Genomic DNA, 26,879 nt, shown 5'->3' on the forward strand with positions numbered 1-26,879 from the left:
AAAAGTATAGTAGATTTAAACAAAAAATGAGATATATTAGGAATATATGGCATGGGGAAGAGAAAAGTAAATATGTGAGCTATCCAGATTTGACATAATAGAGAATCAGTATGTAATGTCTACACTCTATTAAAAATGTGTTTATGTGTATGTGTGTATATATATATATACATATAATTTGAAAAATGGAAATAAATATTAGAAGAAATAGCTACAGATTTAAAAGGGTGCCACTAGTGAATGAGATGGGGCAAAGGACTGATGTTTTCCCATAAAGTTTTTTAGCATTATCAGACCTTAAAGAGAATTTTTGCATGTAACACTTTGATGTTAAAAGATATATTTTAAAAAGGAGCTAAATAGATCTGTTTATTGGAACTGTTTCCTAGAGCTGCACAGGAGATATGATGAGTGTTAACTTTGCCAAACATTAGATTTTGTTGTTGTTTAGTCACTGAGTCACATCCGAATCTTTTTCTGACCTCATAGACTGTAGCCTGCCAGTTTCCTCTGTCCATGGGATTCTCCAGGCAAGCATACTAGAGTGGATTGCCACATCCTTCTCCAGGGGATCTTCCTGACCCAGGGATCGAACCCACGTCTCCTGTATTGCAGGTTGATTCTTTACCTCTGAGCCACCAGAGAAGCCCAAAGGTTAGATTTAAAGGTGATTAGCGATTTTTATGCAAGCTATACTACTAGCCAACAACTACATTTTTAACTGGGTCACCATCTTTATACAACCATGAATGCTTATGCAACCAGTTGAATATTTTATTGCATTTTGTTCTCTTGTTTTATAAAAACGGCTGTAAATGGAAATGAGAGTCTCAGAAATACAACCCAGAGACAAAGATCATTCAGTTCAGTTCAGTTCAGTTCAGTCGCTCAGTCATGTCCAACTCTTTGCGACCCCATGAATCGCAGCACGCCAGGCCTCGCTGTCCATCACCAACTCCCAGAGTTCACTCAAACTCCCATCCATCGAGTCGGTGATGCCATCCAGCCATCTCATCCTCTGTTGTCCCCTTCTCCTCCTGCCCCCAATCCCTCCCAGCATCAGGGTCTTTTCAAATGAGTCAACTCTTCGCATGAGGTGGCCAAAGTATTGGAGTTTCAGCTTTAGCATCAGTCCTTCCAATGAACACCCAGGACTGATTTCCTTTTTTTTTTTTTTTTTTTAATTTTATTTTATTTTTAAACTTTACATAATTGTATTAGTTTTGCCAAATATCAAAATGAATCCACCACAGGTACACATGTGTTCCCCATCCTGAACCCTCCTCCCTCCTCCCTCCCCATACCATCCCTCTGGGTCGTCCCAGTGCACCAGCCCCAAGCATCCAGTATCGTGCATCGAACCTGGACTGGCGACTCGTTTCATACATGATATTATACATATTTCAATGCCATCCTCCCAAATCTTCCCACCCTCTCCCTCTCCCACAGAGTCCATAAGACTCTTCTATACATCACTGTCTCTTTTGCTATCTCGTACACAGGGTTATTGTTACCATCTTTCTAAATTCCATATATATGCGTTAGTATACTGTATTGGTGTTCCTTTAGAATGGACTGGTTGGATCTCCTTGCAGTCCAAGGGACTCGCAAGAGTCTTCTCCAACACCACAGTTCAAAAGCATCGATTCTTTGTCGCTCAGCTTTCTTCTCAGTCCAACTCTCACATCCATACATGACCACTGGAAAAACCATGGCCTTGGCTAGATGGACCTTTGTTGGCAAAGTAATGTCTCTGCTTTTTAATATGCTATCTAGGTTGGTCATAACTTTCCTTCCAAGGAGTAAGCGTCTTTTAATTTCATGGCTGCAGTCACCATCTGCAGTGATTTTGGAGCCCAGAAAAATAAAGTCTGACACTGTTTCCACTGTTTCCCCATCTATTTGCCATGAAGTGATGGGACCAGATGCCATGATGTTCGTTTTCTGAATGTTGAGCTTTAAGCCAACTTTTTCACTCTCCTCTTTCACTTTCATCAAGAGGCTTTTTAGTTCCTCTTCACTTTCTGCCATAAGGGTGGTGTCATCTGCATATCTGAGGTTATTGATATTTCTCCCAGCAATCTTGATTCCAGCTTGTGCTTCTTCCAGCCCAGCGTTTCTCATGATGTACTCTGCATATAAGTTAAATAAGCAGGGTGACAATATACAGCCTTGACATACTCCTTTTCCTATTTGGAACCAGTCTGTTGTTCCATGTCCAGTTCTAACTGTTGCTTCCTGACCTGCATACAGGTTTCTCAAGAGGCAGGTCAGGTAGTCTGGTATTCCCATCTCTTTCAGAATTTTCCACAGTTTATTGTGATCCACACAGTCAAAGGTTTTGGCATAGTCAATAAAGCAGAAATAGATGTTTTTCTGGAACTCTCTTGCTTTTTCGATGATGCAGCGGATGTTGGCAATTTGATCTCTGGTTCCTCTGCCTTTTCTAAAACCAGCTTGAACATCTGGAAGTTCACGGTTCACGTACTGCTGAAGCCTGGCTTGGAGAATTTTGAGCATTAATTTGCTAGTGTGTGAGATGAGTGCAATTGTGCGGTAGTTTGAGCATTCTTTGGCATTTCCTTTCTTTAGGATTGTAATGAAAACTGACCTTTTCCAGTCCTGTGGCCACTGCTGAGTTTTCCAAATTTGCTGGCATATTGAGTGCAGCATTTTCACAGCATCATCTTTCAGGATTTGAAATAGTACCACGTTTTTAACTTAATTCTGACATGTATTGGGTTTAAACTGGCTAACTGCAGGTACAATTATGAATTTAAAATTCAGTTAAAAACATATGGAAAATTCTAGCCTTGTTAGCCATTAAAGTGTGTGTCTAAAATGCAAAGTATAATTACCAAATAAATACTGTTTTAACTTTCTCAGAACAGTACTAACTTAAATCAGGCAAACCAACTGCTTGACCTTGGTACATTGGACTTTCACCCAAATTTTCAAGCAGACATTAAAGAAGAAAACTGGGGGCTGGAAATGGAGACTGCTATGTGGTAGGTGGAGACTGAGAGTTAGAAGCATGTTTATAACTAGGTCTTGTCTCAGGCCCCTAAAAATCTAAGTATATTCTTGCTTTCCTCTCAATTACCATGTTTCAAAATGGATAAATTAATGAAGAAACAAGAAATGTAGAGACTTTCTCACTAAATATAAAAAGAGTCAGAAATGACTTAGCAACTGAACAACAGCAGTAACAGGACAGCAGATACTAAGCACTTCACATGTGTATAATGCTAAGAATACAGGGTATTTCAAAAACTATGCACCACAGAAATCTCACAATTGTACTAAAGTCATTTATTTACCTACTTTCTTGGTGAAGACAAATTACCAAAGTTACCCCAAATGAGAGAATGGTGAGTAACTGCTAAGCACTTTATTGGTCATTTTGCATCAATTTTGTGCATGCACATGTATGTATAGACACAGAGACAATGTTGAAAAGCCCACCATTAAAAATATAACCCCTAAGGGGATATTGTTCACTTTTACAAACTCAAAACCACCCTCTCATATTTTTTATGGCATCCCACCTGTAATTTACTTTGTAAAGAAAAGTTTCTGAGCAGAGATCCTAATAGAATAGGAAGGGATATGGCAATCACCTCAACCAGAGATTCTGAACCTTGTGTGTGTTAGAGGGGAGGGGCATAACGTATATGTATACATTTCTCTGCAACAGCCATAATATTTATCAGGTTCTCAGTAGTGTCCATAACTCAGAAAGGGTAATATTTGAGCCTGAGGGTGGTGATTTGCCCAGACACGCAGTGGCTGAATGACACTGAAACTCATTTTGCCTAACTTCTATCCACTATACCATTGAGCCTAGCTCCAAAACCATAAGCTTCCACTATGTCTAATGGCATGAAACATACCCAAAGAGTGTTCAGCTCTTTACTGATGAGAATGAGGGACATAACATTAAATTATTAATATAACTCAACAGTAGGAATTCATTGTGCATGACTTTCTTCTACCAAGGCAATTTCTTTCCCAAGGTTGGCAGAGGCCTCTCTTGTCCATTATTATGAACAGTTCCCTTTGTGAGAGATATAAAACATTCTCGAATGCTAACACAGAAATGTGCACTTATGTGTCTGAACTTTTCAAACAGGAATAGAATCATAGGTCCCCACCTTGTTTCTACCCTACTCTTTCATCTCCTCCTACCCCAACATAAATCCTGGATAGATAATTGCTTCTCAACTTTGCACGGTTTCTGCCTATTCAATATCGACTCCCTGGCAGGAACTCTCATCAAAGATTTTGAGCCTGCAGGTTGTTGGAGTACAAACCATACTACTTGGGCTCAGAGTAGTAAATGTTACAATCCAAACATTTCTCAAGAGGCCAACATGTACATTTGAGGCGAACATAACTTTTGGCCTTTGCTAGTCAGAGCAATTTAGGCCAAGTGAGCTAAATATGATCGACTATGTATCTATTCCAAAAGCTCTCCAAACTAATCTCCTTAACTGCTAACACTTATTTTAAAAGGTACACTGTGGGCATATCCAAAAGCACAGCTCAGTTTGATGATTCTGTACTACAAAGCTGAGCAAAACTCTCCAGAAGGAGATTTTGCAAATTCCTTTGGATTTCCGTAATGTAATGAATGTCTTGTACAATATTTATTGCTGTGGGCTTAGCTTTGTATTTTTAACTCTCTTTGTCTCCTGACAAACTATAATTACATGCTCAAACTATAGTCTAAATTTATCTTATTGTAGTTTTCTGGTAAAATACTATGTACTACATACAACATTTATATTTATAAAGTCTATGATAGAGGCAGAAAGAGGTTGTTTAGACCTTTAAATTGGGGTGTGGGGAAGAGAAGGGAAAAAAAAGTGAAATTCAGGAGAATTCTGTGTCAAAGGGTATGTGTTAAATGCTGTCATGAATGTCAGTGCATGAGATGATAGGATAATTATTCATTATCATCTCTTTTGTGCTGATATCTTGGAGTCAGGAGCCTTGTTTGGTTTTCTCCCTAGTCTTGCCATTAACTGCCTGACCGCTGAAATTTGAATGCCTCATTTGTGAAATACGGTAGCTGGACTCAGTGATCTTGAAGATAACTTCTAGCTATAAAATGCTACAATACTCCACATAATAAGGAGCTGGAAATGTTTTTACACACACAAAAAGTATATGCTTTCACTACACCAGCCTTCCAGAACCACTACCTATAAAAATACCTGCACATTTTGAAAGAAGAGAAAAAGTATTTTGGAGAATTGTTAATCTCACAAGATAAATACATCTATAACACAGCTTTTATGTTTGCTGATCTATTTAATAACCAAGATTTTTTTAAAAAAAGAATAATGAAGAACCGGCCCTGATGGATATTTAAATGTTTCTTAAAGCAATAATAATTAAAACAGCATGAAAGACGGGTAACAATAACCCTGTATACGAGACAGCAAAAGAGACACTGATGTATAGAACAGTCTTTTGGACTCTGTGGGAGAGGGAGAGGGTGGGATGATTTGGGAGAATGGCATTGAAACATGTATAATATCATATATGAAACGAGTCGCCAGTCCAGGTTCGATGCACGATACTGGATGCTTGGGGCTGGTGCACTGGGATGACCCAGAGGGATGGTATGGGGAGGGAGGAGGGAGGAGGGTTCGGGATGGGGAACACATGTATACCTGTGGCAGATTCATTTTGATATATGGCAAAACCAATACAATATTGTAAAGTTAAAAAATAAATAAAAATTAAAAATAAATAAATAAAAATAAAACCTAACCCTCAAAAAAAAAAAAAAAAAAAAAAAACCAGCATGATGCCAGCAGGGGGCTAGACTGGTAGATCAATGGATCAGAAAAGAAAGGGTAGGAACAGTCCCTAAAGTACATACTAATGTAGTATTCAATAAGGACAATATTTCAATTCGGTGGGGAAAGAAAGATACTGGGACAATTGTTACCTCTTTGGGGATAAATTGAACCAACATCAATTCCAGATGATATAAAAAGTTAAAGGTTAAAAAAAACTGAAGCTATAAAAACTAAACGAAAACATAATCTTGGGGTAAAGAAAATATTCTAGGTATAACACCAAAGACAAAACTATAAAGATGCAAAGATTTGACTATATAATAATAAAATAGCCTGTATGTCAAAAAATGTCATAAATGAAATTAAGATGCAAACAAAGTCTCTAATATATAGGAAATGCTCAAAATCAACAATAAAGGACAAACACTCCAATGTTTGTAGATTTTTTTAAAGATATTTTTTGATGTGGATCATTCTTAAAGCCTTTATTGAAGTTGTTACAATATTGCTTCAGTTTTATGTTTTTGTTTTTTTTGGCTGCAAGGCACGTAGAATCTTAGCTCCCTAAACCCACACCTCCTGCGCTGGAAGGCAAATTCTTAATCACTGGCCTTCCAGGGAAATCCCTGTTTGTAGATTTTTTGATGATGGCCATTCTGACTGGTATGAGGTAATACCTCACTGTAGTTTTGATTTGCATTTCTCTGATAATTAATGATGTTGAGCATCTTTTCATGTGTTTGTTGACCATCTGTATGTCTTCTTTGGATAAATGTCTGTTTAGGTCTTCAAGGCTTCCTTGGTGGCTCAGATGGTAAAGAATCCACCTGCAATGCAGGAGACAGGGGTTCAATCCTTGGGTTGGGAAGATCCCCTTGAGAAGGGAATGGGTACCGACTCCAGTATTCTTGCTTAGAGAATTCCATGGACAGAGGAGCCTGGCAGTTCATGGGATCTCAAAGAGTAGGATACGACTGAGCAAATAACACTTTCATTTTCACTATTTAGGTCTCCAGGCCTTTTTTTTTTTTTTTTCCCCGCTTTTGCCCATGCCATGCAGCATGTAGGGTCCTTGTTCCCTGACTAAGAATCGAACCAATGCCCCCTACAGTGGTAGCTCAGAGTCTTAGCATTGGACTGCCAGAGAAATCCCTTTAGCCTCTTTTATGATTGGGTTGTTTGGGTTTTTTTTTAAATACTGAGCTGCATGAGCTATTTGTATATTTTGGAGATAAATCTTTTGCCAGTTGCTTTGTTTGCAAATATTTTCTCCCATCGTGAGGGTTGTCTTTTCATCTCGTTTATAGTTTCCTTTGCTGTACAAAAGCTTTTAAGCTTAATTAGGTCCCATTTGTTTATTTTTGTTTTTATTTTCATTACTCTAGGAGGTGGGTCAAAAAAGACCTTGCTGCAATTTATGTCAAAGTGTGTTCTGCCTGGGTTTTCCCCTAAGAATTTTATAGTGCCCACCCTTACATTTAGGTGTTTAGTTTAGAAGCATTTGCATAGAGATGGAGAAGGACAAGTAATGAGAGAGTTTCAGGGAAAAGGCACTGTCCTGCACTACTGGTAAGAGAGTATATTAGTATGCCTTTCTGTCAGGCAATTTGGCAACATGCATGAAAGTGAAAGTTGCTCAGTCATGCCCGACTCTTGGTGACCCCCATGAACTATACAATCCATGGAATTCTCCAGGCCAGAATACTGGAGTGGGTAGCCTTTACCTTCTCCAGAGGATCTTCCCAACCAGGGATCGAACCCAGGTCTCCCACATTGCAGGCGGATTCTTTACCAGCTGAGCCACAGGGGAAGCCCAAGAATACTGGTAGCCTATCCTTTCTCCAGCGGATCTTCCCGATCCAGGAATCAAACTGGGTTTCCTGCATTGCAGGTGGATTCTCTACCAAGTGAGCTATCAGGGAAGCAGGAGACCTGGGTTCAATCCCTGGGTTGGGAAGATCCCCTGAAGAAGGCAATATGCATATAAGATCTTAAAAACAGATATACTCCTCAACCTCACCATTCTACTCCCAAGACTATCCTCAGGAAATGATCAAAAATGTACAAAATTAACAATAATAGCAAATATTTTTTTGAGTACTTACTAGGTATGAGGACCTGTTCTGAGAACTTTACATGCATAACTCATTTAATTCTCACAACTTTCTGAGATTGGTATCATTTCATTCAAATCTTTGACTTTATGTATGTTTTCTCCCAACATTGGGTAGCCTCCTATCAGACTTCTAAACCTCCACCATGAGGCTACTATCTTTGGTCAATCGGTGTGAAATCCAAGCTTGCCACAGCCCTCCCCTCTCACAGAGCAGGGCTTTTGCTGGAACCAGGTCTCCTCTGGTCTCTCCAGGTGCGCCCTCCGCCATGGCAAACCAGGCACCTGAAGGTCAGCGGCCTTCAGTGTGTGAGGCTCCTGACCTCAGGTAGTCAGACTTCTTTATAGCTTTGGCTGCAGAGTCGTGCTAATTTGCATCCTCGAATGCCTCACTTCCCAGCCCTTTTGATGATGGCCAAGACCCAAAGCAGAGCTTTCCCAACACCACAAGAGTGCACTTAGATCAGTGTCCCATATGACTCAAAGGGAGCTGGAAACCTCGTCAAAGAGGTAGCTTGTGAGATTTCCAGCCTCATTTCCAATCATCATTCCCTGGGTTCATAAACACATCATATACCCTCTGTGGACAATGTTCCAAGAGAAACTGTGGATAAAAATCTGCTTGAAGCAGTATATTTCATCTATGGACATTTTTTGAAGGCTCACCTGTGGAGCGCTGAAATATGACTGGGAAGTTGGCCAGCTATAACATGATATAAACACCCAAAGAACTAAAGAAAGCCTTTGACTAAATGATCTGTGTTGCCATTAGGTTACAACCCAGCAGGATACGTTCCAACCTAGAATAATCTCATAGCACAGTTACAAAAGTATACAGGTTAAGAGGTCCAGCTCTGAGGTCGAATAGAGCCAGGTTCAAAGTACAGATTTAGAACTCCTTGAATGATTTGAACCTCAGTTTTCTCATCCAAAAAAACAGGATTAAAAATAGCGCCCATATCACTAGGTGTGCAAGACCTAAATTAGACAATACACGTAAATACACACAGCACACAGCCTAGCAAAGAAGTATCCCAGAATGTTAATGATAACGATGATCTGTGGCAGAAACTACTTCACCAATATGCATGCTCTATTTTTTTCCTGGCACCCAGCTAGACTACACTTCTCAACTTCCCTTGCAGTTAATAGTAGTTATGTCTGGCTAATAAAAAGTGGACAAAAGTTATGTGCAACACTTCCAGGCCTGGCCCTTACCTGCAGAATCCTCTATGCTCTTTCCCCTCCCACTTGCTGTATGTTGATACCCAGAGCAACCCTGGATAAGCCAAGCTGAAGATGTCAGAACCTCTATCAGCCTTGGTGCCTAAATGCGTACAGAGCAGAGTTTAGTCATGGCTACCACTGACTAGAAATACCAATATTGGACCAGTATGTAACCAATACATAAACTTCCACTGTGTTAAGGCACCAAACATGGAGGATTTATTGGTTACAGCAGCTAGCATTACCCTAACTAATATACTGTCCACATCACCAAAGAGCAGATCTGAAGTGACATTTAAAGATCACCTCCATGATGCAGGAGACACTGAAGCTCTGAGTCACTGCCCAAGGCACCTCAAAGGATCTTTTCCTTCAACTAGGCCCTGACCTTTCACATATGGTGCTAATTAAATACTATAGGATTAAAATGCTCTCTGTGTGCGTAGTTAAAGCCAGGTCTATTCCTAGAGAAATTTAGCACAGATAGTTCTACTGGCCAGTACAGCACAATGGAATGAAACAAGAGAGCCCTTTCTGTGGGCATGTTCTTGTTGTTCAGTTACTAAGTCATGTCACAAACATTTGTTAGGCAACTATCTTGTGTGGTCTTAACCCTATACTTGTCAGCATGGGACACGAACCAACCTATCCTCAAGAAGTTTACAGTCTACCTATCTTAGTGCAGGCTGCTATAACAGACTGGGTGGGTTAAAACAGCAGACATTTATTTCTCACAGTTCTGAAGGCTAGAAGTTCAAGATCACGGTGCCAGCATGATCAGGTTCTGGTGAGAGCTCTCTTCCAGTGTGCAGAGGGGAGTCTTCTCACTGTGCCCTCATTGGCAGAAGTGGAGAAGGATTTTTCTAGGGCTTAATTGTAAGGACATGAATCCCACTCATGAGGGGTCCAACTCTCATGATTTAATCACTCTCCAAAGGCCACACCTCTAAATATCATCACACTTGGGATATGTTTTCAACATATGAATTTTATGGGGCACAAACATTCAGTCCACTACACTAGCTGAAACCATACAAAAGATTTCAGAGGTTCAGAGTTACACAGTATAGTCGGCCCTCTGGATCAACAGTTTCCACATCTGCAGATTCAACTAATCGCAGATTGAAAATACTTTCTTAAATTCCAGAGAGATGATCCAAAAGGTAAAACTTGAATTTGCCACACCTCAGCAACTATTTCCATAGCATTTACACTATATTTATTTATATTTATATTTATAACTATTTACATAGTATTTGAATTATATTAGTTATTATAAATAATCTATAGATGATTTAAAGTATATGGGAGGATGCAAGTAGGTTATATGCAAATATGCCATTTTATACAAGGGGCTTAAGCATCCACAGATTTTGGTATCAGTGGAGGTCCTGGAATCTATGCCTGACAGATACTGAGGAAGGACTGTACTGACGTGCAGATACTGTAGGCATGAAGAGAAGGAAGAGACTGATAGAGAACAGACCAATAGGAGAAGGCCTCATAGAGAAATGTAACTTAGGCTAGGCCTCAAAAGACTCTCAAAAGTTGGCTAAGCAGAGAGACCGTACACATAGACACATATGGGTAATTAAAGGAAAAGGAGAGTGATGTCTACACTACCAAGATAATTAAGTCAGTGAACACCTTGCTTCTTCCCCTCACCCCCTTCTGCATTTATCCAGCAATATTAATACTTGAACAATGAGAACAATTTTGTGCCAAGAACTTTGGTAAGTGCTTTGCATCCATTATCTAATATCACCTTCACTGTAACTCTGAGTGAGGTGCTAGTGTCCCCATTCTACAGAAGAGAAAACCTGAGATGAGGTTCAAAGAGGTTTAGTTAGTTAATTGTCAAAAGTCCCACAGTTAGGAAGTAGTAGAGGTAGAATTCAAATTTGGCTCTGTGCTCTTAATAGCCAAACTATACCATAACAACTCATTTGGAAAGATGGATATAACATCTCTAAGGACAGGAAGTTAAGACTAGAGGGAAATTGTAGAGGGAAATTTCTCATCTTCCCCTGATCGGGCATAGTATGGCGAAAGTGCTGGACAAGTTGGAAGATTTGGGTTTAAATGCTCATCAATTAGCTGTAACCTCAGATGATATTAATATTTACAATAATTCTCTGAATCTCAATTTCCTCAACTGGGAAATAGAGGAAAATAATACCAACCTCATACTGTTGCTGTGAAGATGAAATGAAATGCTATACATTTAAAGAAGTTTGAGCTATGTATTATTTTTCCTATTCCAACTAGTTTTGTCTTGGTAGGAATAGAGTCGAATGTTAATAAAATTAGAAATCATCACAGGAAAACATTAGACAAGAAGGCACAAACTCACAGCTGAAAAAGCAGTCCTATGTTACAGTGTGCTACAAAATAATATTACAGTTCAGTTCAGTCGCGCAGTCATGTCCGACTCTTTGAGACCCCATGGACCGCAGCACGCCAGGCCTCCCTGTCCATCACCAACTCCCGGAGTTTACCCAAACTAATGTCCATTGAGTCGGTGATGCCATCCAGCCATCTTATCCTCTATCATCCCCTTCTATTCCTGTCTTCAATCTTTCCCAGCATCAGGGGCTTTTCCAATGAGTCAGCTCTTTGCATCAGGTGCATCAGCACCAGTCCTTCCAATGAACACCCAGGACTGATCTCCTTTAGGATGGACTGGTTGGATCTCCTTGCTGTCCAAAGGACTCTCAAGAGTCTTCTCCAACACCACAGTTCAAAACCATCAATTCCTCCATGCTCAGCTTTCTTTATGGTCCAACTCTCACATCTGTACATGACTACTGGAAAAGCCATAACTTTAACTTGACAGACCTTTGTCGGCAAAGTAATATGTCTGGTTTTTAATATGCTGTTTAGGTTGGTCATAGCTTTTCTTCCAAGGAGCAAGCGTCTTTTAAATTTCATGGCTGCCCTCACCATCTGCAGTGATTTTGGAGGCCAGGAAAAGAAACTCTGTCAACATTTCCATTGTTTCCCCATCTATTTGCCATGAAGTGATGGGACCAGATGCCATGATCTTCGTTTTTTAATGTTGAGTTTCAAGCCAGCTTTTTCACTCTCCTCTTTCACTTTCATCAAGAGGCTCTTTAATTCTTATTCATTTTCTGCCATAAGGGTGGTGTCATTTGCATATCTGAGGTTATTGATATTTTTCCCAGCAATCTTGATTCCAGCTTGTGCTTCATCCAGCCTGGCATTTCATATGATGTACTCCGCATGTACATCAGAAGGGAAATGCGAAAGAATGTTCAAACTACCACATAATTGCACTCATCTCACATGCTAGCAAAGTATTGCTCAAAATTCTCCAAGCCAGTCATCAACAATACATGAAACGTGAACTTACAGATGTTCAAGCTGGATTTAGAAAAGGCAGAGGAACAAGAGATCAAATTGCCAACATCCACTGGATCATAGAAAAAGCAAGAGAATTCCAGAAAAACATCTACTTCTGCTTTGTTGATTACACCAAAGCCTTTGACGGTATAGATCACAACAAACTGTGGAAATTTCTTCAAGATATGGGAATACCAGACCACCTTACCAGCCTCCTCAGAAATCTGTATGCTGGTCAAGAAGTAACAGAACCAGACATGGAACAATGGACTGGTTCCAAACAGGGAAAGGAGTTTGTCAAAGCTGTATATTGTCACCCTGCATATTTAAATTAAAGGCAGAGTACACCATGAGAAATGCCAGGCTGGATGAAGCACAAGCTGGAATCAAGATTGCTGGGAGAAATATCGATAACCTCAGATATGCAGATGACACCACCCTTACGGCAGAAAATGAAGAGGAACTAAGAGCCTCTTGATTAGGGTGAAAGAGAAGCATGAAAAAGCTGGCTTAAAGCTCAACATTCAGAAAAATAAGATTATGGCATCTGGTCCCATCACTTCATGGCCAATAGATGGGGAAACAATGGAAACAGTGACAAGACTTTATTTTCTTGGGCTCCAAAATCACTGCAGATGATGACTACTGCCATGAAATTAAAAGACACTTGCTCCTTGAAAGGAAAGCTATGACAAACCGAGACAGCATATTAAAAAGCAGAGACATTACTTTGCCAACAAAGGTCTGTCTAGTCAAAGTTATGATTTTTCCAGTAGTCATGTATGGATGTGAGAGTTGAACTATAAAGAAAGCTGAGCACCAAAAAATTGAAGCTTTTGAAGTGTGCTATTGGAGAAGACGGTTGAGAGTCCCTTGGACTCAAATCAGTCAATCCTAAAGGAAATCAGTCCTGAATATTCATTAGAAGGACTGATGCTGAAGCTGAAACTCCAATACTTTGGCCACCTGATGCAAAGAGCTGACTCATTGGAAAAGACCCTGATGATGGGAAAGATCGAGGGCAGGAGGAGAAGGGGCTGACAGAGGATGAGATGGTTGGATGGCATCACCGACTCAATGGACATGAGTTTGAGCAAGCTCTAGGATTTGGTGATGGACAGGGAAGCCTGGCGTGCTGCAGTCCATGGGGTTGCAAAGAGTCAGACATGACTGAGCAACTGAACTGACTGACTCTGCATATAAGTTAAATAAGCAGGGGGACAATATACAGCTTTGACATACTCCTTTCCCAATTTGGAACCAGCTCATTGTTCCATGCCCAGTTCTAAGTGTTGCTTCTTGACCTGCATACAGATTTCTCAGGATGCAGATAAGGTGGTCTGGTATTTCCATCTCTTTAAGATCTTTCGACTGTTTGTTGTGATCCACACAAAGGCTTTGGTGTAGTCAATGAAGCAGAAGTAGATGGTTTTCTGGAACTCTCTAGCTTTTTCTAGGATTCAACAAATGTTGGCATTTGATCTCTTGTTCCTCTGCCTTTTCTAAAGGGTTGGACATCTGGAAGTTCTCAGTTCACGTACTTTTGAAGCCTTGCTTGGAGAATTTTGAGCATTACTTTACTAGTGTGTGAGATGAACGCAATTGTGTGGTAGTTTGAACATTCTTTGGCATTGCCTTTCTTTGGGATTGGAATGAAAACTGACCTTTTCCAGTCCTGGGGCCACTGCTGAGTTTTCCAAATTTGCTGGCATATTGAGTGCAGCACTTTCACAGCATCATCTTTTAGGATTTGAAATAGCTCAACTGGAATTTCATCACCTCCACTAGCTTTGTTCGTAGTGATGCTTCCTAAGCCCCACTTGACTTCGGGCTCCAGGATGTCTGGCTCTAGGAGAGTGATCACACCACCATGGTTATCTGTGTCTTTAAGATCTTTTTTGTATAGTTTTTCTGTGTATTCTTGCCAACTCTTCTTAATATCTTCTGCTTCTGTTAGGTCCATACTGTTTCTGTCCTTTATCAAGCCCATCATTGCATGAAATTTTCCCTTGGTTTCTCTAATTTTCTTGAAGAGATCTCTAGTTTCCCATTCTGTTGTTTTCCTCTATTTCTTTGCATTGATCACTGAGGAAGGCTTTCTTTTCTCTCCTTGCTATTCTCTGGAACTCTGCATTCAGATGGGTGTAGCTTTCCTTTTCTCCTTTGCCTTTCTCTTCTCTTCTTTTCTCAGCTATTTGTAAGCCCTCCTCAGACAATCATTTTGCCTTTCTGCATGTCTTTTTCTTGGGGATGGCCTTAATCACTGCCTCCTGTACAATGTTAGGAATCTCTGTCCATACTTCTTCAGGCACTCTGTCTACCAGATCTAATGCCTTGAATCCATTTGTCCCTTCCACTGTGTAATCGTAAGCAATTTGATTTAGGTCATACCCGAATGGCCTAGTGGTATTCCCTACTTTCTTCAATTTAAGTCTGAATTCTACAATAAGGAGTTTATGATCTGAGCCATAGTCAGCTCCCAGTCTTGTTTTTGCTGACTGCATAGAGCTTCTCCATCTTCAGCCTCAAAGAATATAATCAATCTAATTTCAGTATTGACCATCTGGTGATGTCCATGTGTAGAATCTTCTCTTGTGTTGTTGGAAGAGGGTGTTTGCTATAACTAGTGTGTTCTCTTGGCAAAACTCTGTTAGCCTTTGCCCTGCTTCATTCTATACTCCAAGGCCAAACTTACCTGTTACTCCAGGTATCTTGACTTCCCACTTTTGCATTCCAATCCCCTATGATGAAAAGGACATCTTTGTGGGGTGTTAGTTCTAGAAGGTCTTGTAGGTCTTCATAGACCCATTCAGTTTCTGCTTCTTCAGCATCAGTGGTTGAGGCATAGACTTGGATTACTGTGATATTGAATAGTTTGCCTTGGACACGAACAGAGATCATCTGTCATTTTTGCAATTGCATCCAAGTACTGCATTTTGGACTCTTTTTTTGACTATAAGGGTTACTCCACTTCTTCTAAGGGATTCTTGCCCACAGTAGTAGATATAATGGTCATCTGAATTAAATTTGCCCGTTCCAGTCCATTTTAGTTCACTGATTCCTAAAATGTCGATGTTCACTCTTGCCATCTCCTGTTTGACCACTTCCAATTTACCTTGATTTATGGACCTAACATTCCAGGTTCCTATGCAATATTGTTCTTTACAATATTAGACTTAATTCCATCACCAGTCACATCCACAACTGGGTGCTGTTTTCACTTTGGCTCTGTCTCTTCATTCTTTCTGGAATTATTTCTCCACTCTTCTCCAGTATCATATTGGGCATCTACTGACCTGGGGAGTTTATCTTTCAGTGTCATATATTTTTGCCTTTTCATACTGTTCGTGGGGTTCTCAAGGCAACAATACTGAAGTGGTTTACCATTTCCTTCTCCACTAATCAGAATGGTCTTCATCAAAAAATCTACAAACAATAAATGCTGGAGAGGGTGTGGAGAGAAGTGAATACTCTTGCTCTTTTGATGGGAATGTAAATTGATACATTTACTACTGAGAACTGTATTTGTTATTGTTGCTCAGTCCCTAAGTCATATTCAACTCTTGGCACCCCATGAACTGCAGCATGCCAGGCTTCCCTGTTCTTCACTATCTCCTGGAGTTTGCCCAAACTCATGTCAATTGAGTCAGTGATGCCATCCAACCATCTCATCCTCTGTCACCCCCTTCTCCTCCTGCCGTCAGTTTTACCTAGCATCAGGGTCTTTGCCAGTGAGTTGGCGCTTCACATCAAGTAGCCAAATTATTGGAGCTTCAGCTTCAGCATCAGTCCCTCCAATGAATGTTCATGGTTGATTTCCTTTAGGATGGACTGGTTTGATTTTCTTGCTGTCCAAGGGACTCTCAAGAGTCTTCTCCAGCACCATAGCTCGAAAGCATCAGTTCTTCACTGCTCAGCCTTCTTTATGGTCCAACTCTCACATCTATACATAACTACTCGAAAAACCATAGCTTTGGCCATGTGGACATTTGTCACCAAAGTGATGTCTCTGTTTCTTAATATGCTGTCTAGGTTTGTCATAGTTTTTCTTCCAAGGAACAAGCGTCTTTTAATTTAGTGGTTGCAGTCACTGTCCACAGTGATTCTGGAGATCAAGTAAATAAAATCTGTCACAGTTTCCACTTTTCCACCATCTATTTGCCATGAAATGATGGGACTGGATGCCATAATCTTAGTTTTTTGAATATCGAGTTTTAAGCCAGCTTTTTCACTATCCTCTTTCACCCTCATCAAGAAGCTCTTTAGTTCCTCTTTGCTTTCTACCATTAGAGTGGTGTCATCTTCATATCTGAGGTTGTTGATATTTCTCTCAGCAATCTTGATTCTAGTTTGTGAGTCAACCAGCCTGGAATTTTGCATAATATCACTTGTGGCTCAAACAATAAAGAATCTGCCTGCAATGTAGGAGACCCAGCTTCAATCCCTGGGTTGGGATGATCCCCTGGAGAAGGGAATGGCTACGCACTCCAGTAGTCTTGCCTCGAGAATTCCATGGACAGAGGAGTCTGGCGGGCTACAGTCCATAAGGTCGCAAAGAGTTGGACACGACCGAGCAAGTATCACTCACTTTGCACATAAGTTAAAGCAGGATGACAATATACAGCCCTGACACACAGTACAAGAACAGTATTGAGGTTCTTTAAAAGTGAAAAATAGGACTACCATTGTTATTATTGTTCAGTTGCCAAGTCGTGTCTGACTCTTTGCGACCCCATGCACTGCAGCACGCCTGGCTTCTCTATCCCACACCATCTCCAGTAGTTAACCCAAGTTCATGCCTGCTAAATTGGCAATGCCATCCAAACATCTTATCCTCTGTCACCCTCTACTCCTTCTGCCTCCAATCTTTCCCAGCATCAGGGTCTTTTCCAATAAGTCATCTGTTCACATCAGGTGGCCAAAGTATCGGAGCTTCAGCTTCAGCATCAGTCCTTCCAATGAGTATTCAGGGTTTATTTCCTTTAAGATTGACTGGTTTGATCTCCTTGCTGTCCAAGAGACTCTCAAGAATGTTCTCCAGAACCACAGTTCAAAAACATCAATTCTCCAGTGCTCAGCCTTCTTTATGGTCCAGCTCTCACATCCATACATGACTACTGGAAAAACCATAGCTTTGACTATATGGACCTTTGTCAGCAAAATGATGTCTTTGCTTTTTTATGCACTATGGCATACACCCAGGGCTTCCCTTGTGGCTCAGCTGGTAAATGTGGGAGACCTGGGTTCGATCCCTGGGTTGGGAAGACCTACTGGGGAAGGGAAAGGCTACCCACTCCAGTATTCTGGCCTGAAGAATTCCATGGACTCTGTAGTCCATGCAGTTGCAAAGAGTTGGACACGACTAAGGAACTTTCACTTTCACTTTCTTTGTGGAGTACACCCAGCAAAAACCATAATTTGAAAAGATACCTGCAACCCAGTGTTCACTGCAGCTCTATTTACAATAGCCAGAACATGGAAGCAACCTAAATGTCCATTGACAGATGAATGGATAAAGATGTGGTTCATATGTACAATGGAATATTCAGTTCAGTTCAGTTCAGTCACTCAGTTGTATCCGACTCTTTGCAACCCCATGAACTGCAGCACGCCAGGCCTCCCTGTCTATCACCTACTCCCAGAGTCCACCCAAACCCATGTCCATCGAGTCGATAATGCCATCCAGCCATCTCATCCTCTGTCATCCCCTTCTCCTCCTGCCCTCAATCTTTTGCAGCATCAGGGTCTTTTCCAATGAGTCAGCTCTTCACATCAGGTGGCCAAAGTACTGGAGTTTCAGCTTCAACATCAGTCCTTCCAATGAACACCCAGGACTGATCTCCTTTAGGATGGACTGGTTGGATCTCCTTGCAGTCCAAGGGACTCTCAAGAGTCTTCTCCAACACCACAGTTCAAAAGCATCAATTCTTCAGCGCTCAGCTTTCTTCACAGTCCAACTCTCACATCCATACATGACCACAGGAAAAACCATAGCCTTGACTAGATGGACCTTTGTTGGCAATGTAATGTTTCTGCTTTTGAATATGCTATCCAGGTTGGTCATAACTTTTCTTCCAAGGAGTAAGCGTCTTTTAATTTCATGGCTGCAAGCACCATCTGCAGTGATTTTGGAGCCCAGAAAAATAAAGTCAGCCACTGTTTCCCCATATATCTGCCATGAAGTGATGGGACTGGTTGCCATGATCTTAGTTTTCTGAATGTTGAGCTTTAAGCCAACTTTTTCACTCTCCTCTTTCATTACTTGGCCATAAAAAGGAACAGAATTGGGTCATTTGTAGTGATGTGGATGGACCTAGAGTCTATCACACAGAGTGAAGTAAATCAGAAAGAGAAAAACAAATATCGTATATTAACACATACATGTGGAATCCAGAAAAATAGTACAGATGAACCTATTTCCAGGGCAGGGATAAAGAGGCAGATGTAGAGAATGGACATGTGGACACGGAGAGGAAAGGGAAGGGTAGGACGAATTGGGACAGTAGCATTGACCTATATACACCACCATGTGTAAAACGTATAGCTAGTGGGAGGCTGCAGCATAACACAGGGAGCTCAGCTCGTGCTCTGTGGTGATCTAGAGGGTATGGGATGGGAGGGATGGGTTAGGGGACAATGAGGTACATAGGAAGAGGTGCTACCATTTGGGGTGCACCTTCTATGTGCTAGGCAAATTATATATTTGTTATTGTTTAGTCGCTTAGTTGTTTCTGACTCTTGCAATCCCACGGACTGTAGCCTGCCAGGCTCTTCTGTCCATGCGATTTTCTATATATATCACCTTATTTAATCTTCATGACAGCCCTTGGAAATGGACACTGTTATTCTCACTTTACAGGTGGCAAAATTGAGTGTAAGAGAAGGTAAGTGACAAGACTATTAAGTGACAGAGCTATGATTTAAATCTAGGTCTATCTCACTTCAAAGCACATTCTTCTTTTTTAGATATGTACCAATGTATGTTATTTTTTTTTCTTTTTTGAAAAAGCACATTCTAAAACTCTAATATAAAACCTTCACAGAAGCAAATGAGTTGAAGGAACTTGAAGTACACACAACTCCACAGAGAAGAAGAAAAATCAGCAATACTGGAAGCTACACAAAAAAAGAGCCAAGCACAATTTCAAGGCATTTTTACATGTATTATCACATATTGGTAATCTGGTGGGCTGAAGTTCAATGGTAAAACACTCCAGGTATTTAATGTTCCCTGATATTTAATTAATTCTGAAACTCTTTAGTAGTTGAAAAAATAAATTCTTAAAACCACTGTGTTGTGCTTTTCAACAGGCACATGTAACCAATGTAAGCCATGGAATAAACATGACATCTTTCTGGAACATCTATTTTCCTTAAAGATCTGGAAGGAAAAGTTACATAATTTACTTGACAACATAAAATATTTTGAAAAGTCAAAACAAACATGAACATATCATGGAGTAGTATACAAAAAAACCTATGATATCTTAAGATAAAAAACAGAATCTTCAAAGAAATTTCAAGCTTGTGACAGACTGCTCCAGAGCCCCTGGAGAGTTCACACTCCTTTGTTGTTAAGGATACTTGGGGAGGGGGAGCTTAAGAACCTCTGCAGTATTATTTCCTAAATCAGGTTATTTCATTTATCTGAAAGTTTCACCAATTCTTGTGTACATTTCAGTCTGTCATGATTTCAGCAAAGCAACAGTCTTTCAAGTTAGCCTTTTAGCTAGTAAGTCTGGAGTAGAGCAAGTTAGACTTTCAATCAAAATTGAAAAAATAATATATGTATAGCATACAAACCCACATTTTTTAACTAAAGACTTCCAAACCTGATATTGTAGCACAACCTGGTTAATGTCATACTGGGCCGAAGGCATGCAATATTATCCAGAAGGCTTGCTTGCTGTTAAAACTTACAAAGGGTAACATAGAGAGAACTGGTTCAAGTACAGGAACCTAGAGAACCCACAAACTTAGATTTTAATGATTTTTCTAATATTGCAAATTTTGTGAAAATAATATCAGAAATTTCTTTTTCTTCCTCGGGTTACTGCTTGGATTAGCCAACTAATAAATATTAAGCAAAGCTTGGATTTTAGCTGAAATACAGAATTGTTTTAAGCTCACATATCTATGTACTTTTTTAAAAGCACTGCATCCATTAACTACATGTTTAACTGTATAAATAAATCTTTACTTGGGGATTTTGTCACTCTGATAACTGTTTTACTATCATTTTTATCAACAGCACTATTTGTGTGTCTGTTGCTATTCACCATCCCCAACATGAATGAGCCTTAGTCTCACAGCCTTTGCCTCCATGTGGCGAGCTTCAGGTCCTTGGTCCACAGAAAGGGATAGCTTTCTAGGAAGTTATGCACCTCAGAAATGCTCATTCTGCAGTCAGTCTAATGGTAGCTCACCAGAAATCAGCCTTGTTTTTTTTTTTTTTTTTTGGCTGATATTAAGCCCCCAGTGGAGGGGTCCATGGCCCACACTGGGCTCCTTTCTCTGGGCAGCCTGGTTCTCAGAATAATGGCACAACCACAGGCAGCCCTCTTTTGGCTCTCTTGCATACACAGTGAGGATTCAAAGCAAACAATGAGCCAACCTAGTCTAGTCAAGGACCTTTCTATACTCTGAAATGCTGGGCTTCAGCTGCTTGGCAAATTTCTGTCCATGAGTTTCGGTTTTCTCCTCTAGGTTCTGCTCTATTTGTCCACAAGAATGTGCCATACAGCTTTCCTCAGAATCCAATGTCTATAATTTTAAACAGAAAGAAAAGCAGATCACAAAATTGCTTCAACACTGGAAGTGTAATTATGTAAAAATTATGTATGCATATGGACAGGGACTAGAAGGGGATGAGGAAAAATTGAAAACAATTTGATTTGCAGGGGGTGGCAGGACTGTGAATGAGGATTTGTTTTCCCCTTTCCTTTAGATTTTCATTAACATTCTCAGAGGCTGTGTGTGCAAAAAAGAAAAAAAATACAACTGAATCTGTAGCTTTTTGTAGATAAAATGTTGATCTTCCTTCCGTTCATTTACTGTTTGTGTTACATGAACAATATTCCCTTTTGTACATCATCTGAAAGAACAGATTTCACCATAATTTAGGGAGCCTTTGCCAAGAAAATCAATAAAGCCATATTTGTACAGAGCCTTGAGTGGGCTGGTTTTTTCTCCAGGAATGTGTTGAGTTAATTGAAAAGGTTTTGGTTAAAGTTAGCCAGTCGGAGATCACAGCATTGTAGACAACACATACTGTGAGTATGAACTTCGTACAACCTTTCAAATACCTTTGGGAAGGCAGGAAATTGAAATATTGTGCTATATTGGCAACTAAATGGTCATTTATCATCCATGCTAAGTTTGGAGCTGAGAAGAACAATTTGGAAACTCTCGAAGGGCCTTTATTAACAATTTCAAAGTTAGCCCTGTATATGTAGATTTTCACAGCATATTTGGGGACGACTAAGAGATAACATCTGCGTATACTATTAACATGGTCTCTCTAATAACAACTTCGGACTGTATTCACACCCACAAAAGCTGCATTAAAATACATTAAGCTTGAGACACCAACTGACAAAAGCAAGGAAATTCACAGTTAAAGGGGAAACGTGCCATATGTTCTTCAATACCTAAGAACAACGGGGTGCATTTGGAAAGTCATTAAAGCGGCACCCAGTTGTGCCTAGGTATTGGAGAACATATGGAATCTTTTCCTCCGCTAGTGTAATTTTCCCTGCTCTCATTGAATGCATGTATCAATCTTCACTTTTTGGTCATATAGGTTTTTGTTTGCTTAATTACCATAGCATGTAAAATGAATACCTTCTCATTTTCAAAAATCAACACAGTGACACAATGGAAAGTGGTTCTCAGCCTTTCCTGCCTAATGGTTTCTCCGTATTTGTCCTTTTTTCCCCAAAGTGGCTGCCCCGTCCCCACGTTTCAGCTGTCCCTATTCTTTAATAGTACTGTTTCCTTTCCCCATCGTGAATATGCAGTCTCCCACGGTGATCAATACTTGCATTTTCCACCAGCATGTCAGTGGGTCAACTAGCTCAAGTTGGAGTTCCAAGGGCAAAAGGACCCATTCTTCTGGACATTTGCTATTCATTTTAGGGTAAAGTCTCTTTCTTCTTTAAATAAGGATTTTTAACCTCTTATTTTGACAAAAGTAGCAGCCAGTATGACATCAAGAGGTGTTTATTAAAATAATCTAGTCCCCTATTGTGCCGTTCTTTCATTTATTCAAATATTCAGTTGTTGAGTGCCTGCCATGCTCTAGGCACTGGGATTAAAATGATGACCAAGACCTGGGTCCTGCCCCCAAGATGGTCACTCTCTGTACAAGTAGACAAAACAGCAAGTACACGGTTGTCATAGAGTGTGGTGAGTGCCGCTACAGGACTCAGCAGAGGGGGCTGATAGAGCACAGAGGAAGGGTACCTAACCCATACCAGGGCTTCTAAATCAAGAACCTGAGAGTGATTGCAATGACATGACATTATGGGCTCCCTGGTGGCTCAGACAGTAAAGAATCTCCCTGAAATACAGGAGACCTGGGTTTGATCCCTGGGTTGGGAAGATCCCCTGGAGGAGGGCAGGGCAACCCACTCCAGTATTCCTGCCTGGAGAATTCCATGAACAGAGGGGTCTGGCAGGCTGCAGTCCATGGGGTCACAAAGAGTCAGACACGACTGAAGTGACTTAGCACAGCACACTGTTGAAAGATACTGAGGCTCTCGACAAGTGGAATGACAGCTGTAAAGAAGGGGCATTGATAAAGTCAAGTAATATTTAGGAGAAAGTCAGCAGAACTTGGTGATTGATTAGATCTGGGAATTAGAGACACAAGATAGATCTGTGGGATATAGAATCCACAAAAACTTGAAGAATATTACAGGTGAACTTAGAGATTATCCAGTTAAATGTTCTCATTTTTATCCATAAAGAAACTGAAGAAGCAAAATAGTTGATTGACTTGTTCACATCAACCAATTTATTTTGTGGTGGTCCAGGGCCTAACACCCAGGTCTCCAAGCTCCGAGCTTACTTTAGTAGCTTTTCAACAAATTTAATGTAACATCTAGATTAATATAAGTATTACTTAAACTTTAAAACCCTTAAAGCTGAAAAAAATATTTAAATGTTCCTCCTACTTTACTTGCTTTCTACCTCTACCACATTGGATCTGAATAAACACTCTCTGCTCTCTACAACCTCTTTCAGGCTCTAAAAAATATGGACATAGCACTATGATGATCTCATGATACCGTGACTATGAACACAAATGCTTTATATAGATTCTTATTTTGTAATTAAAATGTGAGCAGGACTGTAGCACAGAAATACCACAAGATACATAGTAATGAGTTGATCTATGTCCTTAGTCAACCATTTTTTTTTCTTCCCTGGGTCTCGGTTTCTAAGTTGTAAAATAAAGAAAATAAGATTTATTAACTGTAGAGGTAAACAGTGTTAGAAGGCAATGAACCCCAAAATGGAGCAAGCATTAAAATACCTGTGGATCAGCCATCTCTTCAATAAGTATAAAATTGTTACATTAGTTTCCGCTACTGGTAAACACTACTTGTTGGATTTGAGATCATTAATGATAGGACTAACTCAGAAGAAGCTTGAGTGAGAAACTAACAATAAATTTGAATCTACATATCTCTGTCCAGAGATAGTTTCAACCCTGCTTCATCACAGAGTGACCGTAAGGCACTGCTTCACACGCACTTCGAATGTCTTCTTAAACATAATTGCATAGTACTTACCCTCAGTCATGTTTACAAGGGGGCTACAAATTGCAAGATATTCTGAATCTTCCTCTTCAATTTGAAAAACCTTTCTTGGAAAATGAATCCTATTTTCTCCCTAAATCTTTGCATTGGGTATCTGGTGCCTAATGCTGAGAACTACTGGCTCCCTAGCAGGCATTCTAGTGCATCAGAATTATGCTAGAAAATCTGGTCAGTAATTTAAGAGAAAGATGTACATAATATTCATCCATTTTCTATGACTCCTTACTCACTGGATCAATGTGGCATAATGATGTAGGCGGAGGGTGGGGGAGGGGGAGGGGAAAACAGGGCTTCTGGTACAACCTAGATTGAACTTTTTGTTCAGCTTGGATTTTAAAATAAAATTTTCTAAGTCCATAGCAGGACAATGATGTTGAAAACTGGGTTCAGTGAAGGGTTTCTAAATCTCTTTTTAAAATCCTGTTATATAGCAAAACTTAAACTTGGGGTGCTAAGTTGACTGTTGACCACAATATAACAGAGTGTGAAGGATAGGTCATATAATGGATAAGTGAGAAGATACCTCATCTCTAAGAAGGTCAAACAACAGAAACCCTAGAAACATTGAGAGCATCATGAACATACTAGGTGCTGGTCTAACTTTATGGTCCATTCTAATACAGAAAGAGCAATTTACAATGTACTGGAAGCATACAGTATGGCATCATCAGTGGGAAAGATATCTATATAAATGTTTCTGAGATAAAACTTCCAGTTGCCCATGGTCTGTGAGTGGCAGGGGATGGGAGACACTCGAGAGAACTAATGAACTAGAAGAGGCCTGGTACAGGAGGAAAAGGTTCAGACAACTCAAGACTAAAGGGGCCCTCGGTTGTCATAGTGGGTAATACAAGGAAACAGCAGACATTAACAGTGGATGCTCTGTAACTCAGGAAGATGCAGACTATCTTGGGAAAAACTACAAGTTTCTTCTGTCTTGCCGCTGCTGTCACCATACATATAGGGCTTCCTCTGCATATAGACATCATTGTGGAGAAAAGGGAGGGGGAAACCCTTTGATACAATGCTGAAAGAGAGTTTGAACACTGCATGGAATGACTATCTAAAAGAGTCTTAAATTAGAAGAAACTAAGTCGCTTTCAGTAGTTAAGTTTTCCACTTAAAATTGGAGACACCAGAGGAAGACGATTTAAGTTTTGGGTAATAATGAATGGAGCCCATTCATTTTTTTTCAGTTTTAATCCTGGTATATTGACCTATGAAAGAAATTTTTCATCTTTCTTCTAAGACAAAACCACTACCACCTCCCAGAATAAAGCAAGGATCCTCAAGGTTCTTGCAAAGCATCTTAAGAATGGAACTGGTCTCTAGGGGAGAAAAGAACCTATATTTCTTTTTTCCAGTTTAGTGATCTTTCCTCCTTTCCCTACTAACGTAGTTATTCAAAACAGGTTTGAATACAATTAACATAAAATAAGGAATGATTCGGTTGTCATTAAAATATCCAGGCTTAATTTCAGCCTTGACCAAATCCTTTAACTATACTCTTCTCTCATAATAAAAATAGATTAGATAACCAGCTAGGTTAAAAGAAGAGCCAAACCAGTTTGCCTATTGGCTGGTGGTAGCAAGCTGTAGAGTTCCTCACTAACTGCTGTGCTGATTGACAGGGGCCTCTGAAACAATAGAAGAATATGCCAAACAACTCCCTTTTTGAATCTAACTGAAAACCCCAGAAAGGCTTTCATGAGGCCATGGCTGGCTGGTGTCTTCTTTGATGTGATAAAATTTCAGTCATTTTCAGCTACAGTTGTAATTGCTATGTATGGGGAGGGGTTAGGGGCTGACTGTCCAGTATTATTTTATTATTCTTTCAATTCAGTAATAATATAATAACTTAGAGACTTAACAGCTCAGATAAAGAATAGTGGCCTATTGAGAAACTTTAGTATTTTGCTTTTGACAGGACGTTCTTTCAAACATTTCTTCTGGGGTTAAAAAAAAAAAAACCCTATTTGGATTATTTGCATAAGAATATATTTTATTGTAATGTGTCTAGCATTTCCATGGCGGAAAATCCAGGAAAATGAACAGCATATTATCATTATAAACAATGATATTTAGAATTAGAACAGAAGGTCCTTGGTCATTTTTCAACCTGCCAACCAAATCAATGCGAGAGAAGACCTTGTGTGTGTGTGTGTGTGTGTGTGCATGCATGTGCCCTTATGAACAAGCATTTGGGCTGATGAGAGCGTCTTACAGAGATATGGATTTATAATTTGTTACCACCAAAGGAAGCACTTTAAATGGCACCAAGTTAGCCAGGGACCAGTGGTAGGAGGCAAGGGTCATAAACTCTAGTGCAAGTGTATGCAATGTTTCACTTTTGTGTACATTTTTCAATCTTAAAGCAGATTTACTCGGGATTTAAGACTTTATTAAGGTCAAAAGGATTACATTAAGTTCATAGACACGTTTGTTTTATTAATTGAGTCATAAGTTCTGGCCGTCTGCAAACACATTTGAAAACAGGCATCAGATGGTTTCCATTGCCATAATAGATCAGAAAATCTG

The sequence above is a fragment of the Bubalus bubalis genome, chromosome X (assembly GCF_019923935.1).
Source record: "Bubalus bubalis isolate 160015118507 breed Murrah chromosome X, NDDB_SH_1, whole genome shotgun sequence".
NCBI lineage: Eukaryota > Metazoa > Chordata > Mammalia > Artiodactyla > Bovidae > Bubalus > Bubalus bubalis.